Raw genomic sequence first — 19,462 nt, 5'->3', positions numbered from 1 at the left:
AAGGCGGATGGTAAATATTATTTCCCATTCAAAAGTTATCACTAAAAACAGGTTTTGTAAATAAGAAGTCCCGATGCAACTAGTCGATTTAGATCACAAAATCTGCAACGTCAGACATGCAAGATAAGCTCTCTCCACTATATGATGTTAACTATTATATCCTAGGCCCGATTTACTCAAATTTCAAAAGAAGATTTGGTTTTCACTGTAAGTTAAATGCTTTACAATATTTGACTAATTAACTTAATTAAAATAAAGTAAAGTTTGAAGAAATGAATATTTTTCGACAATCATTTTATTAAATGACTGAAACTATAAAATCGCCGAAATGTGTGTAAAAAATCTCCATATTCAGGTCTATTCATTTTCGTTACAATGGCATCACTGACAAATGTTATAGAAAATGAGCATTTTGACAGCGCTCTCTCGAAACAAAGAGTCGCAAATCCATTCATCTATGGTTTAAATCAAACTTATTACTGATTCCTCAGCTTGCGCTGCTTTTATACTCTCGGTTTTCTCGTTCACCCATTTCTCCTAAGGTCTAGTCATTTCGCGAAAATGTGTTCGATAACAATTGTATCTCATGCTTGGTTACCAGCTATATATGTACTTCTATGTTTGTAGATTATGCTTTTCTTCTAGCGATATGCATGTGTATATGTGATTAACTACTTCTTCTCTTAGCTGATGACTACATATGTGTATGTGAGATATCTCTTCACTTCGAGCTACTGGTTATGTGTGTGGAATGTTCTTCGTTGCCTTCTATGTATGTATGTGTGTAAATGATGATTGACGTGTTCATGTACACAAGTGTGGCTGGCTGTAATATTTTTGTTGTTGTGATTATTTACTAACATAATGCATAGCATAGTGATGCCAATATTCGCCACAATATTATTAGTATACAGGACTCACTCAGGTTAGACTAGGTAGAACTGGCTGCTCCGTGAGGAGCTCACATAAAAGTTTGTCCCTCGACCAAACTGAAGAATCCTACCATAATCCAGGTTCTATGTTATAAAAAAAAATTCCGTCCTCTTGATAAATACTAGAAGATTTCTAGTACTCATGCCACTTACTGATTCTAGATGTGATAGCTGTACCACTCCTAAAAGGTGAAGTCTTAGTCTTGCGAGCGCAGTGCATAGGCACAAGACGTGCTCGATCGGTTGCTCCACCAACACGCACTTACTTCATCTGATATCACTGGCAGGGCCTAATTTAAAAGCATGTGACGGCAAGAGGCAGTGTTCAGTTAAAAAACCCATCAAGAGCCCACATTTCTCTCTGTTTAATGATAAGAGTATCTTTGTTAGACTGAAGTTGTAAGACCTACACATGATCTTCGTTACTTTACACCGCCGCGCTTAAGATAACTACCGGTTATTCCATCTGCATTGACTGTGGTGTCGGGCTCTTCATCCCTTTCTTTCTATAGCAACAAGAACAAAGTGTTGCTGTACTTACTTTAACACTCTCTACGTCAATTAATCAACATCAACACTCTCGCATATATATCGACCGATCTTGAACTTTCCATTATACGCAATGTTTTCTTTGCAAAATTTACGGGTATTATTACCATTAACCCACATCTGAAAGAACTTGCATTAATTATGTTCGGTCTCACGTTTTTTTTTTTCTTTTGACAGGGCGTTTATCTTCCCTCTTTTCATCACTTGAGTGCGCATTGCTGCGCCTGTTCGCAGCGTGTCTTTGTGGACAGCGTTTCGAAAGTGCCGCAAAATTATTCTTCAAACAAGTTGCTTTTTCGGGCTCGCGTGAATAAAAATATGGTTTTATTTGCTTGCTTATATCATTACGTCGAAGATTGTCCTCGCCGAGCAGGTGTGGGAGCCGATTTCAGAATTCATCGCGGAGGTTGCCGAACTACTAACATAAGTGCTAGTACAGGATTCATATACAGCAAAGGACAGTTCCATACGCACCACTTTCCTAAACCTTCGGGGAGTGTATTTGGTTAGTACAGCAACAACGTTTCTACATTATTCATTTGGTTTCGTGCTCTCTGAAATGGAGACAGCCAAGCCGTTTAGAAAAGCTCGTCGAAGTCGATCATACACAATAAGTCGGAAGATAATACATCATGGGAGCTGAGCTTTTCGAAAGCAGGAAAGGTGTGTTATTTGCCCCAAAGTAGTTTAACATCTTTTGACCAGCAAAGGTTATTCCGTGTGGCATTTCTGGCCTGTCCTTTCATTATCTACTTCCCGAAGACTTAGATAATTTATGGTCCACCCTCTTAATATCTAGGGAAGCTAACATCCGTCGAGTTGTAGACGGAATGAAGATTGGCCGTATTTATTTAATGCTTTTCATAGAAGTGTGTTCTACTAGTGAACGTAAGCGTGTAAATTTATGGGATTCTTTCCCAATTCTGGTGGAAAGAGACAGTTTGAGAACCTGGCAATGGCTATGGCAATTTTATGATAGCTACTGCACATTTTGTGTTGACTGCGGACGGGGCTTCGTTCACTAAGTTTGTTGGGACATCGATAAGAGAAGTATGTACGGCAAACACGTGAACAAATGTAATTCCCTTATCCTGCACTGGCGCTATTTTCAGTGGATCACCTCTGTGGCCCATAATTTTTTGGTGTGGCTGCGCACATTGTACGTGACACGCATGCGTCCACCGCCCTGTACCCACGGGGCCAGATCACCATATTAATTACTTGAGTACCATCGATTTCACCAACCATCGGTTAATTGGGAATCGGTCAACTGTGCCGTCATCTGCGCATCGCCGACTCACCAATCCTAACCACCAATATTCACCAATCCACCCATTCGTCATCTACGACTCTGTGGGTATCAATTCCATCAACCACCAGTTGCATGGGCATCGATCCACCTATTCCTCATCGCGAATTCACATCAACCTATCCACTGGCATCCATAAGTCTATCGATTTGTCTTTTACGGATCGCTGGTTCTCAGCAACATCGGGTCGCTTGGAAATCGCCCCACCGCTTCATCGGATGTAGCCATCACACCGCCAAGGCATCAAGCGACTGTCCAACCATCGTAGTCCCCTCTACTGGTCGATAGAGCAACTGTATGGTGTACGTCATCCCAACACAGTCCACAGCTCCGCCGTTCCTTGCCCACTGACACCCGAACGATGTCGACTAACCTATCACCTCTGCTATCAACCAGACTACCTCTCCAACATATACACTAGACACAATTCTCCGTCTGAATCTCATACCACGAACAAAGTATTGTTTATTTAATTAGAAAGAAAATAGGTTCCTTCCCTACTCGCGATTCACTTTTTAGAATGTGTGTAAAATTAAACTCTGGTTTTGCCAATGTGCATGTAATATGTGTCTATATGGAGGAAACAGTCATGAAAATATGGCTTCAAAGAAACGCCAAAGTCTGATATCTACTACAATTTCACAAAGGAAAGATACCACAAACATTTTACCCCCAGATGGTTAGGGGTTAGAGTACACCCGCGGTAGGTATGCCTGTCGTAAGAGGCGACTAAAATATCAAATTGATTCAAGGGGTTTTGTAGCGCAACCCTTTCAAGGTGTTGCCAGCGCAAAATATAGCTTCGCCAACCCAATTGCCAACCTCACATATCCGTGGCGAATCCTGTTTCATTAACAACCGATGCTCTGGCGACCCCGAACTCCTCATGGATCTAGGGGGTGGGAGGGAGGGATGGCCTAGAAGGCCGCATGTGGTCATACCAAATCGTTCCCGAGATGCCGGATCTGCATCCGGCAAAGGACCATCAACATCGATAACACTCTCCAAGGCCTTCGGGGAGTGTCCTAATCGCTACAACAACAACAACCACAAACATTTTCTTGCATACTTTTTTCAAACCCGTATACTACGCTTTATTCATAAAATAATGCCAACGTGTAATTCAGGCATGCTTAACCAACGAACCGATATCATTTCGTTACGATAATCAACGTTAATAAACGAAACGAAATGACTTTGTTTCGTTTATTAACGTTAAATATCGTAACGAAATGATATCGGTTCGTTGGTTAAGCATGCCTGGTTTAATTTCACTCTGAAATTTTTATTTCGAAAATGTGCATAAATTTCGCGCTTCTCAATTAACCAATCAATGATACTTAAGTAGCAAGAAAATTGTGCAGTGCTACTTGTTCTCATTCGAATTGGTTAAGTAGTCACACCAATAATTTTTTTTTTTGCGCTTTTTTATAGTTTTTCATTTCTCACTTTTTGTTGTTATATCGGCCTACTGATTTGTAAGATCGCGAGTTTGAATCGAGCTCAAGGCCTAACAATAATTATTTTATCATTATTATTGTTATAATATATTTTTTTTTCTTAATTGAAAAAATTTTTAAATTAGAATAGAAGAAAGAAAAAATTTTAGACAACTGCCAAAGCTCGTTGTATAGATCCATTTCGGGAACTGCTAAATTCCTTCATCGGCAACGTTTAGGCGCCGCTGCTATAACCATTCAGCCACCACAGCGGTTTTTTGTTTGTCTTCATTTTTCCTACTTCAATTCTGGTTCTTGCCAATTGATATTCACAGCACTGCGACATCTGTTACAGAATAGTTGTGAAAATTGGACTTTGTTTATGGCGATGATGCCATAGTGTCATATTTTATTGACACTTTTTCCCCGTGCTCTGGGATGTATTAACAATTTTTGTTGTTATATCGGCCTACTGATTTGTAAGATCGCGAGTTTGAATCGAGCTCAAGGCCTAACAATAATTATTTTATCATTATTATTGTTATAATATATTTTTTCTTAATTGAAAAAATTTTTAAATTAGAATAGAAGAAAGAAAAAATTTTAGACAACTGCCAAAGCTCGTTGTATAGATCCATTTCGGGAACTGCTAAATTCCTTCATCGGCAACGTTTAGGCGCCGCTGCTATAACCATTCAGCCACCACAGCGGTTTTTTGTTTGTCTTCATTTTCCTACTTCAATTTCTCTTGCATTCCAATTGCCCTATATTGCACAAAACGTAAACAATTTCATGCACACCTTACAATTTGTTAACGGTTTTTGGTCATACGATATGAATGGCCCATAAAATGGGTTTCGTAAGCATTTTGAGTTGTTGCTGTTGTTGTAGCAGTGCATTTTGAGTTCTCATACTTAAATTAAACTAGAATTTTATTTTCCTTTCATTTTCGTTGCATTGACATATTTTTTTTTTTTTTTTTTTTTTTGAATAATTGTGTGAGTTTTTTATCATCTTTTTCTCAAGAGAACAGATTTTTACGTCATTTCAACTGTTGGTACCAAGTTAATAATACCCCCCAGCGGGTTAGGATGCTTAGAATATATCCGCGGCTGGTATGTCTGTCATAAGAGGTGTCTAAAATACCCAAATGATTCGGCGCAATTTATAGCTTGTCCAACTCAATTACCTACCCCGGGGTGAATCCTGTTTCTTTAGTCGAGGCTCTGGCAATCCCATGTTCCTCATTCCCTAAAATTTTTTTTTTAACATCCTAAATAAAATATGTTCTTTATCAATTTATAACTTTTAAAAATCACAAACTCCATTAATAATGTTAGTATTTAGCTGGCGGCCACCGTGGTGTGATGGTAGCGTGCTCCGCCTACCACACCGTATGCGCTGGGTTCACACCCGGGCAAAGCAACATCAAAATTTTAGAAATAAGGTTTTTCAATTAGAAGAAAATTTCTCTAAGCGGGGTCACCCCTCGGCAGTGTCTGGCAAGCGCTCCGAGTGTATTTCTGCCATGAAAAGCTCTCAGTGAAAACTCTTCTGACTTGCAGATGCCGTTCGGAGTTGGCATAAAACATGTAGGTCCCGTCCGCCACTTTGTAGGGAAAATCAAGAGGAGCACGACGCAAATTGGAAGAGAAGCTCGGCCTTAGATCTCTTCGGAGGTTATCGCGCCTTACATATATATGTATATATATATATATTTACCTGAAATATCAGAATCCATCACAATTACTCAATTCAATTGTCTTAAAACTTAAAATATTCACGTTAAACCATGCGATTTCACATAGGTAAAAAAAAAACTATAACACGCGTTTCAGAAATAGCTAAATTCCGATTACTTGTCAGCTAACGCCAGGTATGCGATGAATGGCAAGGATTAAAATTATTGTTCCCCTATCTATTCTGAAGCTGTGGGAGTGCTTTTTTTGTAATTGTGGCAACTTTCAGAAATTCAATAATGGCCGCCTAAATATCTAAAATCTACCTATGTGCGGCAGTTGCTAACATTCGCCAGATGGCAGCGCAAGCGCATGTAAGTTTATAGATGTTTGATTGATAGAACAGCTGATTTCTGTTGATATTTGATATGCGACTTTTATATTTGTTGCGCAAGATGCGCACGGGTCCGGCTCGTATTCTGTAAATATGATAGATTCGTTATAATTTTTTTGTCTGTTTATGAGGTGGTTTTTGTCCAGGCTGAAGTAGCACTCTAGGGTTGAGCAGAGGTAGAGATATAAAAGCAGTATGCGATGAACACAGTAGGGAATCAATCACAGGGGGAATCAACAATTTGTGCGAAGTTGGTTCAACAGCTATTTGTGATGAAATAAAATTTACAGAAATTTGGGTTGAATACATCGTTATTCGGCTTTTTCTTTCGTTGTATAAGACCTGCCTTCTCTTACTTCGTAAGGGTCCGTAGTGAGCAAACGATATTGTTGAATGACTGGTTTTGTTTGGCTGATTAGTGAACGTGTCCATATTAACTCCATTTAGCGCCGATTTGCTGTCAGAGCTATTGAGTATACCAATTAAAAGTGTCGGTAAGAGAAAGGCGAATATTCCTCAGCCATGTTGGGAATATTTTTAACCCAGCTGCTCCTGAAATATTGCTTTTTTAAGAAGTTGACTCCATTCTTTTCCGGCAGTGCGCTATACAAGAGGACACAATGCGTTCCAGCATTTGCTCCGCCCTCAAGCTATCCTTGAATATGTCAAAACAGAACCTCCTCCTTGTTCTTAATGATTCTGCGATATGTAAGGGCGTCAGTCATCATCTCAGGCCATTTCAAGCGCCCTACATTTTTAGAGAGCATTCCTGTTGGAGGCTCGATGCTGGATGTGATAGAAGCTTGGTATATTCTTTGAATATTCTAAAGAAAAACTCGTATTGTGTACATATTTCTGAGATTCTAGCCTCGACTATAGCGAGAAACATTCATGCTAGCATTGCAGCTGCGAGATGCAGCTTGACTTGACTAGCAGCTCTACTGAAAGGAAGGAAAAGGAAAGGAAAGTGTGTCATCGACGAGGTATAAACAAGCTATCGATTTGTTATCGAAGTGCTATATTTTAGCAATTAATAACAAAAGTTATCGATAAGTCATTGATCAAAGTGGTATCGATTATTTATCAAAAGTTTATCGATATGGCGGCCGCCGTGGTGTGATGGTAGCGTGCTCCGCCATCCACACCGAAGATCCTGGGTTCATGCTCCGCGAAAAGCAACATCAAAATTTAAGTTTTTTCAATTTGAGAAAAATTTTTCTATGCGGGGTCGCCCCTCGGCAGTGTTTGGCAACCACTCGGAGTGTATTTCTGCCATGAAAAGCTGTCAGTGAAAACTCATCTGCCTTGCAGATGCCGTTCGGAGACGGCATAAAACAAATAGGTCCGGTTACGCCAATTTGTACGACGCAAGTTGGAAGAGAAGCTCCGCTTAAAATCTTTTCGGAGGTTATCGCGCCTTACATTTATTTATTTATCGATATGTTACCAAAGAGTAGGCGGAAAAATGTTATCGAAAAGTTACATATGTAAAAGTTATTATCGAAAATCTATAGATATTTTATCGAAAAGTTATCGATTTGTTATGTATCAACAATTTTATATTGGTGTGTTATCGATTTTTCCAAAAGTTATCGGTGTGCTATCATTTTGTTATTAGCTTATTAGCGACCTGTAATCGAAAAGATATCGATTTGGATTCAAAAATTGGTTGATTTGCCATCGAAAAGTCATCGATTTGTTATCAAAAAGTTATCTATTCGCAATTGAAAATGTATAGGTTTGTTATATGCATGTTACCTATTTATTATCGAAAAGTTATAGATTTTTTATCAAAAAGTTATCGATTTTTTATCGGAGTGTTATCAATTTGTTATCGACCATTTATCGACTTGTTAATGACTCATCGAGTTATCGATGTTATCGACAAATATGAAATCGATTTGTAAACCGTCGAAAAAAAAAAATTCTGTCAGGTAAGATTGCCTCCGTTTAACTTCAGCCTCCAAAGCAAATTCTATTCAACTTTTACTTCTTTTTAGTTCGAGCTTTGAAAAAGTTTGGTTAAGCTTAGTTTCGATTGTTGTTGTTGTGATAACAGTGCTTTGTCTCATTCAATGTCATCAAAATCTTTGACGGCAGTTCAAGGAAACAAGCAGTTTCAACAGAGGTAGACCATAGGAAAGATGGTGTTAGAGGGGTAGGTTGGTTTTGATCTTAAAACTTAACGGTATATCGCTCTTTTCCAAGTACACTGGTTTCCTAACTTTAAAGATTTTGATATTTTACTTTCAATATAATATGCTTACAAAAACAAGTTTACAAACTAATGACAACACTGATCCGAATCACATTCACTTCCAAAAATATATCTATTGTTCACCAAAAAGCATTGCATGGAGCAAAATGCGTTTTTCAATAACTCAACTCATAATTCAAAAATATAATCTCAATGGAATTTGTATTTCTATTTTCTAAAAACAAAAAGCATTCTCATACCAGCGCCGAGACCCCTCAGCCCAACCACAAACCCATTCGCCACTCGCTCAACACGACAAGAGATGCGCTTTGGAGATTCAGCGTAACGTCTTTGTGTAACAAAATTCATAGCGGTTTCTATGGCGTGCCAACCACGGTTGCCACTTTGGTCCATTTGGACCAAAAATGGTCCATTGTAACCCCATTTTGTCCGCGGTCGCTTTTTAGTGATAGAATTTGGCAATAGTCGACCTAAAATTTTTTCAAATGCGCGTGTGCCTCTAAGAAATTTGACAGGGCTTGTCACTGATAGAGCCATTACGATTGCCGTCGAATTAAATGAATTGAAAGCTAAGTAAAAAAAAAAAAAAAAAATGAAACTAATCTGTTTTATGTTTGGAGTACTTGCAACCCACTTAATTTATGTTCATTGAGAGTTTGTGAAAGTACCAAAAAGTTCTGCGTAAAAAGCTTTACTATTATTTATATTTTAGCGCGTCGATATTTAAATCTTTCTCTCACAGCTCAATGAGTACAAGGAATTCCAAGACAATTGCGTTGATGAGCTACACAAGATATTTGAAAACTAAATAGCTTGGCATAAGAAATATTCTAACTGGAAGTGAGGCAGAATACTTCTCGATGGCGATAACTTCATAAATGAACAACGAATTGCGGTTACAAAGATTTATTTTTATATTCAGATTGTTAAGCAAATGTTAAAGAGATCTGATTTCGGAAGAAGTGTTTTGTGTAAAGTTATTCCCGTAGGCACAGAACCCAATAAACTTCAATAACAACGCTAATCTCTAACTAATTTCTCGAACCTTATTCAATGTAATCAGGATCGGTTATTACACAGCTGAAATTTGCGTGCTTTGCACACAGAGTATATTAACTTTGACTGGATAACGGTTGGTTGTACAGGTATAAAGGAATCGAGATAGATATAGACTTTCATATATCAAAATCATCAGTATCGAAAAAAATTTGATTGAGCCATGTCCGTCCGTCCGTCCGTCCGTTAACACGATAACTTGACTAAATATTGAGATATCTTCACCAAATTTGGTACACGAGCTTATCTGGACCCAGAATAGATTGGTATAGAAAATGAGCGAAATCGGATGATAATCACGCCCACTTTCTATATATATAACATTTTGGAAAACACAAAAAACCTGATTATTTAGTAAATAATAAACCTAGAACGTTGAAATTTGGCATGTGGGCTGATATTGAGACGCTTGATAAAAACTTGTAAACATTTTTTAAAATGGGCGTGACACCGCCCACTTGTGATAAAATCAATTTTACAAATATTATTAATCATAAATCAAAAATCATTAAACCTATCGTCACAAAATTCGGCAGAGAGGTTGCTTTTACTATATGGAATGCTTTGAAAAAAAAAAAAAAATTACGAAATCTGTTAAGGACCACGCCCACTTTTATATAAAAGATTTCTAAAAAGGTCGTGGACGAATAAAATAAGCAATATCTTAGCGAAAAATAGCTTTATATCAATAGAATTTTACTTTCTAAATTGAATTATAACATTAAATTGGAAAACACTAAAATTTTTGAAAATGGGTGTAGCACCGCCACTTTTATGACTTATGTTTCGGGAGCCATAACTCGAAGAAAAATTAACATATCGTAATGAAATTGTGTACACATATTTTCCTTATATTAGAAAATATTTCTTGTAAAAATGGATGGGATCGGTTAAAGACCACGGCAACTTAGATATAAAACAAGTTTAAGAGGGTTGTAGACTTGAATAATAAGCTACAACTTAGCAAAAACTAGTTTTGAATCAATGATATTTCACTTATCAAGTTTTATTGTAAGAGGAAATGGGCAGACATTTTTTTTTAAACGGGCGGTGCCACGTGTTATGTAGAAAAGTGATTTATCTGAAATGAAATGTACAATTGAAGCTCACGCTGAGTATATAATGTTCGGTTACAACCGAACTTAGACACCTTTAGTTGTTATTTCTTTTTTTTTTTTTTTCAAAATACGCTTACAGAATTTAGGCTTTGGTATGAAGTTTAGGAGAAAATGCAAGCATCTATAAAAATAGCATTAACAAAATTGCTTCGAAAAATTGCTTAATTTAATCTATAATTTACTGAATTTGCCACATGGTTCGGCAACACCATAAAGCAAATTTTTTCACCATTTCTTACTAACACCTAACATCGCTATATATTTTATTTCATTGCAATAAACAAAACTAGGTTCAAAACGTTTGGTTGATGAAAGACATAGACTTATCCAAGAAATGTGAAAATGTAATACCTAAAAGTACACTTTTTTTGTTTGAGCAGTTGAATTAAAACAAAGCCCCCTATTCGCTATGCTTAATTAAATATTGTATAGAAAACCACGGAGACATTAAAAATTTTATATTTTACAACGAATACTACACTCTTGCAGAATTGCTTGTATGAAAATAAAATAAAACAAAAACTTGGTATTTTTTTGAGAATTGGTCCTTTTTTTGATGAGGTTTGGTCCCAAATGAATACACGGTGTGGCAACCTCACCTAGTCCTCCATGAGTAGTATAATCACTCAATATTTCTTGTACATCATAACCACAATGCCCACTCTTGTGTACGAATCAGCGAGCGTTGTAAGTTAGAAAACATTTTCAACAAACTTTCAAATTAATCCTGCTGGAGTGTTTTTGAAAATCCTTGCGTGTGTCTGGCGTCTTAGAAACATGTTCTCCTTCTCTTTAGCGCATATTTTTTGTGTACTCTCCTCTCCTCAAGATATAACGAAACATGTATCCCTTCCTACTACCGCGTGGGTATTTCCATGGCAACATTTTTGTAAGTACGTGCGTTGTTCATTCGTTTGTCGACAAAAGTTTCTTCATTGGTTTAAGCAGCGTTCAGCTTTTGCGCTGTTGAAAAAGGAGTGAAATTCCTTTGTGTCCTGAATTTAATAAGCTTAGTTTTCATGTTTGCTGTGGAGACAAAATTTTGTTGGTAATTAGACATGGTTAGGTTTAAATGTTTTGAAAATTTTTGCGGTTTTCGGCTAATGCTATGGGGAAGAAAGCGATACGTTTATGTGCGACTCATTTGATTATTGCAATGGAGCGGGTGTTTGAAAGGGCGTATTATTTAAAGCGCATTTGCAATAATACAAGGAAGCAGAAATTGTAACACAGAGCCAGAGAACTCGAATCTTCAAAACTTCTTGACCCTCCTCTTCTTATAGAGATAAAGACACTACCTGAGGATTTTGAGGGTATTATGGTAGATGATGGTTCTTTGCCGAATATTGATACGCTAAGTTCCGGATATTAGCATTATTAAGGAAGTGGTGCCACATTGACTTTTTAATAGATAGGAATAGAGTGGGAATTAATATGGGACAGAAGTCTGGGGTACCAGTTCACAGATTGATTCAGCCTGGTTGAGAGGGTAAGGAGTGAAGTATTCTGCTGTGAACTCGATTTCAAGCGGAAATTAAGGCTTCCCTATCACTGTAACATGTTCCAGGCGTAGGTCTCAGCGTAGGATGCAGTAATAGGGGTGCTGCCGTGCTACACGACATTCAGTTAGATAGTCATGTAGCTATAAAAGCGCAAAGCTCTGCCACCATAGAGCTTTGAAGGATTGTTTGACCTCACTTACAGTGGTATCTGACCAGGTAGATTACCCGAGTAGCTAATGAAAAGCCGTTTTGATGTCAGTGAATGAAGCTACTAAGTGTTCCAACGGATATGAACTACAATCAGGCTGAACTGTTTATAAAATCAATGATATTTAGAACACGTATTTCGGGTTAAACTGTCCACTTGCTCTCTGCTTCTAGGCTGGTGGGTGTGCAAGCCACATAAGCAAGCGCCGAGTTGACAAAACCTCTCTCTGTGTATCGAGGTCTAACTGGACAGTTGTTGACTTCAAACGCTCGGCGGAGCTAGGAGGATTTACAAAATCTCACCTATCCATGCGATGTGCCTTAATATACCAGACAGCCTCAGTTTTGTTAACTGTATGGAGGTTCACTCAACCAGTCACTCTATGATTCGAAGGAAGGTTTGCCATAGCGATATTTTCTAAACCGTAGAAAAATATTCAGTAGCTAGTTCGACTCTCTGACTCAGCTGGGATATCAATTTGGATACCAGAAAGATGTTCAGTCCAACTTCTCAACTTTGCTAGTATCTTCCAAGTGGGGTCATATAGAAAGCATGTGCGCTCCTATAGGAGGACTCAGTGAGTGGGAGCGGGGAGTGTATTTATTCAACCAAGCATCGCTCATGGCGCTTAACTCCCCCATCACTCTACCAAAAACCGTCAGCAGCTGCAAGAGGTCGCTTCAATCCGGAGCTAACATTGAGAGCAACGAGAGCCGACGAACTTGCAAAAGCCAGGGGCACACTTCTGTCAATTAAAAGACATATACATGACCAATTCAAAGAGCTAATGGTCTCCAATGGGTACTCCTCGAACACCTGCTAGATAACCAGGCAACACCGGACGATAGTAGGGGAACAGAGGACCCATTAAATATGTCAAGAAAAGAAATCTTTAGGATCACTGGCACAATCACGGTACACTAGCCGCTCGGCATGGATGCTGAGATAATGGGGATCATTTTCAACAGCTTTTTCAGGAGCTCCAGCAAGGAAGGGAGCAAAGAAACAGTCGGGCCCTTCATGTGGGAATGCTAAGCCCTAGCACGCACAAGGTCTATAACTATGGGTGTGCTATATACTGCCAGAATTCCAGAAACTATCTTAATGCACGGTAAAAGGTATCAGCAGTTTCATTCTCTGTACTAAATGGTTTGAGCGAAACACCGATTAGCCAAACTAAAACAACAGCAATTGGTTTCAGGAGAATTTGGATGAAGATGGCGCCCCGTGTTCTACATGGGCTCAGGACTTTGGTATCCGTGCAACGCAGCAACCAACCAAATAACAAGCCGTGTCATCGGTTTTAAGAAATTGCAGTTGGGTTTTTTATTTACGAAAGACAAATCACGACTATATGCTACCATAATTATCGGGTTATGGGGCTTAAAATATACACGCGGCAGGTATGCCTGTAGTAAGAGGCGACTCTCCAAAACCTTCGGGGAGTGTCTTTATCGCTACAGCAACAACAAAAGCAAATAGTTATCGAAAAGAGCTTTTTTTTAAGTTAGACATTATTCCTGACTGAGAATTGAGTTTGGCTATTAAAAATTTTCATAGGTTAGGCCAGACATTTTAGCCAAACCTAATCCAAAATCCAAGCTCATGCTCATAACTACTTCCACTTCACTACCACAAAGCTAATATTCCACCAACAACTTTATGCACTGCACTCATACACAAGTTAGTCATAAACCAATAGAATAGACAAACTCGATCAACCATAAAACGAACAACAACCAGCCAATGTGCAGCCACTCACCGATTGCCAATAAAAATGTAACGATCTTTATTGTTTGTTAGGATCAATAAAATTCATGTTATTATTATTGCAAAAGCCCATTTGAACCAAAATTATTAACTTAAATGCATTTTGATGTAAATTTATGCAGTGATTGTTGGTGTTGCTATGCTGCGCTATGCCATGTCGACCAAATATGAAACAAATATTGATGCTCATAAAATGAGATACAAAGCTCATAAATACTTGATAAACAGTCATAAAATTTCTTTTGTTGTTAGACTTAAACATGAATTTTAAAATAACTTAAATTTGTGAAAATATTTAAAACATCTTATATATTATTTCTAATTGCTCTTTTTATGCGAAGGTCCCTTTTTCGCTTTTATTTGGAATCCAAATCTACAAATAAAGTTTTGGTTGTAAAGAAGGAGATTCCTGCTATTCGCGAGCTGGTCGTAGTGCTTTTATTTAGCTATATTTTATTAAAATAATTTGTTAAAATAAACGATTGTGGGCACACAAATAAATCTAATTGTACTATGGCACTATTGTGAATATTTGATTAAAACTAACACTGCATTACCGGCAGTTGCTAACATTCGCCAGCTGGCAGTGCAAGCGCCATTGTTTTTATCAGTTAATTTGACGTTTTTAACGTTAATAAACGAAACGAAATGACTTTGTTTCGTTTACTAACGTTGATTATCGTAACGAAATGATATCGGTTCGTTGGTTAAGCATGCCTGGTTTTTATTGATAGATAATTGATTGATAGAACATCTGATTTCTGTTGATATTTGATATGAAACTTTGAAAACCGTTTAAGTTTAATACCTACATACATACGTGGTAAGTTGTTAAATTTGTATTTTCCAATTAATTTTGCTCACGTTTTATTGCTATCCAGAGATTAAAATGCCTAGAAGGAAGACCTTAAATGCCTTAGCTGAGCGAAAAAGGCGGCAAAACACTAGACGGGGTCAAACACGTCAGCAAAGAAATATTGATCGTCAGCGTTTAAGCCATCGTATGCATAACCACCAACAGGAACAAAGTGAATAGGCGATAGTTCAGCGTAGAAGTTATTTGCTGCCGTCATACATTTTAAGATTAAGCAGTGATGTGAACGTTAGGAGGACGCAGGAAAAGTTTCCAAAAACGTATTGTTCCGCACGCCTCGGTATTTCAGTTGAACCACAGACAATGTCTGTTCTGCACGGCGAAATTTTATCCAGGGAAGGTTAGGGATAACAGTTCCTCAATTTGTTGTCACAAAGGGAAGATGAGTTTGCCCCAAATTTATATATGCGAAGAATTGAAAATCCTCTCCGAAAGTAATGATGCCGTCACAAGAATATATTAGAAAAATATTTACATATGTAGTTAGAATCTTTAATATCAAGGTATAAATAGCTATTATATATGGAAAAAATTATTTTGTATGTTTTTATAACTCGCAACTACATATGTTTTGTATTTTGTTGCGCAAGATGCGCACGGGTCCGGCTAGTTTCATTAAATTTATATAAAAGTTACACAAGTCGAATCAAAATATTTGTGACCCGGTCTATTAAAAGGTGGCTTATGACTCAAAAAAAAAAAACAGCTGTTTACAGCTGTTTCTCGCAATTTCTTTTTTGAGTCATAAGCCACTTTTTAATACTCCGGGTCACATTTAATTACTCCTAGGCCCACAGAGGTCAAGCCCATTTCAGGCAAACGGTTATGTCAAGATCTTACTTTCAATGTCCACAGATCACGTACTCATCGCTCTCTCTTTCAGAAATAAAATTGAGACTCACCTTGAGTTCGCTTCTTATGTTGTGTTTGTAAAAAAACTCGATAGCCAAATAGAGAAAGCCATTATTCGGTGGTTTTCATCAAAGGCTGAGGTAAGCTCAGTCGCTCCAAGGTCAAGTAGAGGATCCACAAATCATCTATAAAATAATAGTACAATTGGTTATAGTTTTTATTCTGAACCCACAAACACTCATAAGTCATGACGCTGCCTATTACTTTAACGACGATAGCCTATTTCCAGAGAGCGAGAGAAGGATAGAAGAGAGGGTAGAGAGCGAGAGAACAGTAGACAACGAAAGTGGGTCTCGAAATAGCGGTGTCGAATGACGTAAGCTGTCCCAGAAAGATGGTGACTGTAGTGGTCTCCAATTAACGATGGCAACGGCTCTCCCGGAAGAGTTTGGTAGTGCGAAGGCACGGGAGTGCTCCTATAGCTTCAATTGCTACAGCATCGATGGCGTATTTGACCTGACTGCATACATATGTATATATTGTAACGAATATTAGCAGCACTGAGCGATGCTATCGTCTCTAAGCCGATGCTAAGCAGTGACGTGAATTCACATCCATAGATCAATCATTATGTATCTACATAAACGAAACAATAATTGCGTCTACACATATGTACCATGTACGTATACGAGCAGCGGAGAGGCAATGCACAAACACATGCATATATCTGAGATACTCCTGAAGTTTGCAATGAGAAAAACTATAATTATGCAATTGTAGTTACAGCTTTTTGTAATTGATATTAGAGAAAAATTGTAAGTTTACAAACGGCGATGGTTACTAGGACATGTTTCTGAATTTCACTTCTTCATCAGCTAGCTTTTCGGGAGCTGAGCGTTGAACTCGAATCTCCAACATTCATATCAGCGCAAGCCTTTAGCTGCTAAGCCATATGAATGTCCCGTTGTTCGCTGTACAATTGGTCTCTAAGAGTTGCCTTTTTGTTTATATTCCTTTTGATCACCATGTAGGCACATACACTCTGTATGTAGTTTATTCCTAATGGTGTGGATATGATTTTTAGGCGCGCTTTTGAAAGCTTAGTAATATTTGTTCGGATTTTTACAGTATTTGTTTTTAATACTTCCGCTGTTACTATTATATCAAGATACAGCTGAGAAGTTTGAGAGCTGCTGGACTAGTAGATTCTGGAAGCGCCTAGAAGATGCGAACGTTGAAATCCGAGAATATAAAAGGCGGCAATTGTAGAGGCGCTGGAATTAAGTTTGATTTGAGATTTCGATTAAGACGCTATCTAGCGAGCAAGAGCAGTATTATTTTGAATAGTAGAGTTGCATTTGAGCTATCAATCAGTTTGGTTATTAAGCAAGCTATTCGTTGCACAGCTTGAGCGTTATTGTGAAGTACTTTAATAAAGGCCATTTTGCATTATTACATATTGGAGTTATTTATTCAATAGTTTAGTGATTCGAACTTAGCAGAGAATTTGAAATAAGAGGATTTGCAGCAAATTCGTTACAATATACATATTAAATGATGGCTGTAGTGAGTTTTAGGACTTTCCTTAGAGTACTTCGGACTGTAGCCCCAGCGTTCCTGGGTGGCGTTCTGAAGTCAGCCTTTGCACTCGGAATTCCATTCAAACAGCGGCAGAAGGAGATGTTCCTTGCTACCACGAGTGGAATGATCGCGTCATATGGCACGCCTTTAAGTTTTTGCTGGCGAGACTCATTTTTCTTCACTTTGAGTTTTTCGGACTAAACTCCGAGCTTTTCTGAGACGCGTAAATAAGTCTCCTTTTGCATTGTACCCGGCATTCCAGTATGGGTTCCTGTGAGAGGGGTACTCTTCGGCCACTCTGATGAAAAGCTCACATCTCATGCTGTGCCACCCTGATCAGTATTTAGCGGGTTAGACGTTTCCCTCTATTTGTGGTTTCGGACGCACCCTGGGGAAGATGCTTGCGCCCAACTATCCTTCGAGGTAGTAGAGTTGTGAATTGGCCTACATACCCAACCGCATATAAAGTGAATAAGAATTCAGCTATTAAGCTACCGAATCAAATTGCAAGTCATATTAATGTGCATGCTTGTCTTTCACATTAATAACGCTGATAGTGCCGTAAGACCTAGTCATGGCATCGGAGCTCGGTATGGATAACGAATAAATTCTTTTTGTTTGTATGGAGAGCACCTCTGGTATGCCCTTTATTTGCAGCTGATGTGGTAGCAAGGATACTGCAAAACATGGACCCAGGTATTTGAGAATAGGGCGTATGCTAATCTTTATAAACATTCAGTAAAACCGTTTGCTTTTCCCCCTTAAGTACTTACAAGTCCTAGGCCGCCTTATAGGCATTAGAGCTCAATATGATAAATTCGGATATCGTGCGAAAGGGTCGAACCTTGCTGGTGTCAAAAAATCACCTAAATGTCTTCACTTTCAGGGTCCCAAGGTACAGCGGTATTAAATAGAATGAATTTTCGGAGGAGATGACCAGGAAAGGGTCCGAAAAGTGTACACGCGAGGCTCCGAGCTCCGTACGGCCACCCTGGGCTTATCTTCTAAGGAGAATCAAGGAATATGAGATAAGGGCAACAGACTTGCTGTCTTGTTTAGATAGGAAAGCAATCACCTTCCTTCTCAAGCTAAACAAATCTTCAGTAAGAGTTTTAACGGGTATTATCATTGGCCATTGCGCTATTGCACTAATGCTCCCATAGAAGCGTATACCAATAAGCTCCTTTTGCAGAAGCTTTTAGGATGAGCAGGAAGAGGGGTCTATTCATCACTTTCTCTGCCGATGCACACGACTGCAAACAAGACGACTCAAGTTTTTTGGGCGCAAGGTTTGGGAAAGTGGATTTTTCATTCCTACTTAGGTTCATCAGAAAGAGCAAGTGGTTCGTGGAGAATCAGTAGGAAGTAATCTTGTTGAACGAATGTACCGCCAACCGGCACTCACTTAGTGTACTCACTATGGACAAAAATGTCTCCGAGTGGAGGTGTGGGAAACTCCCGTACACCCCGCTTAACCTACTTGAATGTTGAAAGTGACAAAACTAAACTATAGTCAACTTTATTTAATCGGAGTTTAATCTAGCACTCAAAAACAGGGCCCAAGTTTTTTAAAAGTTTACATAACTGGTGTTTGCCTTGTGATCAAAGTACATATATAAATATGTATACTTATTTAAACATTTTTCGAATTTCTTATACCCATAATGTACTTCTATACACACGGTATTAATACGGTAGTTTTATAACGGTAGTACGTTGTATGTAATGGCACAGAGGAATCGAGATAGAAAGAAAAGATTGGTATTGAAATGGGCGAAATATAGCGATAACCACGTTCACTTTTTCGAAAATTTTGAAGGTTTAACATTAATGGTTTAAAATTTAGGTTAACCCTGCTATTTGGTAAATTAACAATATCAGTTGGCCACCACGGGCACTTAAAAAAAATTTCAAAGTATAATGGTAACAAAAAATTCAACACCCTTGCTAAACTAAATGTTGCTAAATTATGTACGACTAA

General features: G+C 38.2%; 1 protein-coding gene across 5 annotated transcripts in view; it reads left to right on the top strand.

The window, feature by feature from the left end:
- spri (sprint) overlaps nucleotides 1-19,462 on the top strand; it is a 1,202,745-nt gene that overhangs the window by 310,591 nt on the left and 872,692 nt on the right. The window lies entirely within an intron of this gene.

Source organism: Eurosta solidaginis, chromosome 4 (assembly GCF_040869045.1).
Source record: "Eurosta solidaginis isolate ZX-2024a chromosome 4, ASM4086904v1, whole genome shotgun sequence".
NCBI classification, from domain to species: Eukaryota; Metazoa; Arthropoda; class Insecta; order Diptera; family Tephritidae; genus Eurosta; species Eurosta solidaginis.
The sequence above is the reverse complement of the archived record's forward strand: the minus strand, read 5'-3'. Positions and strand labels throughout refer to the sequence as shown.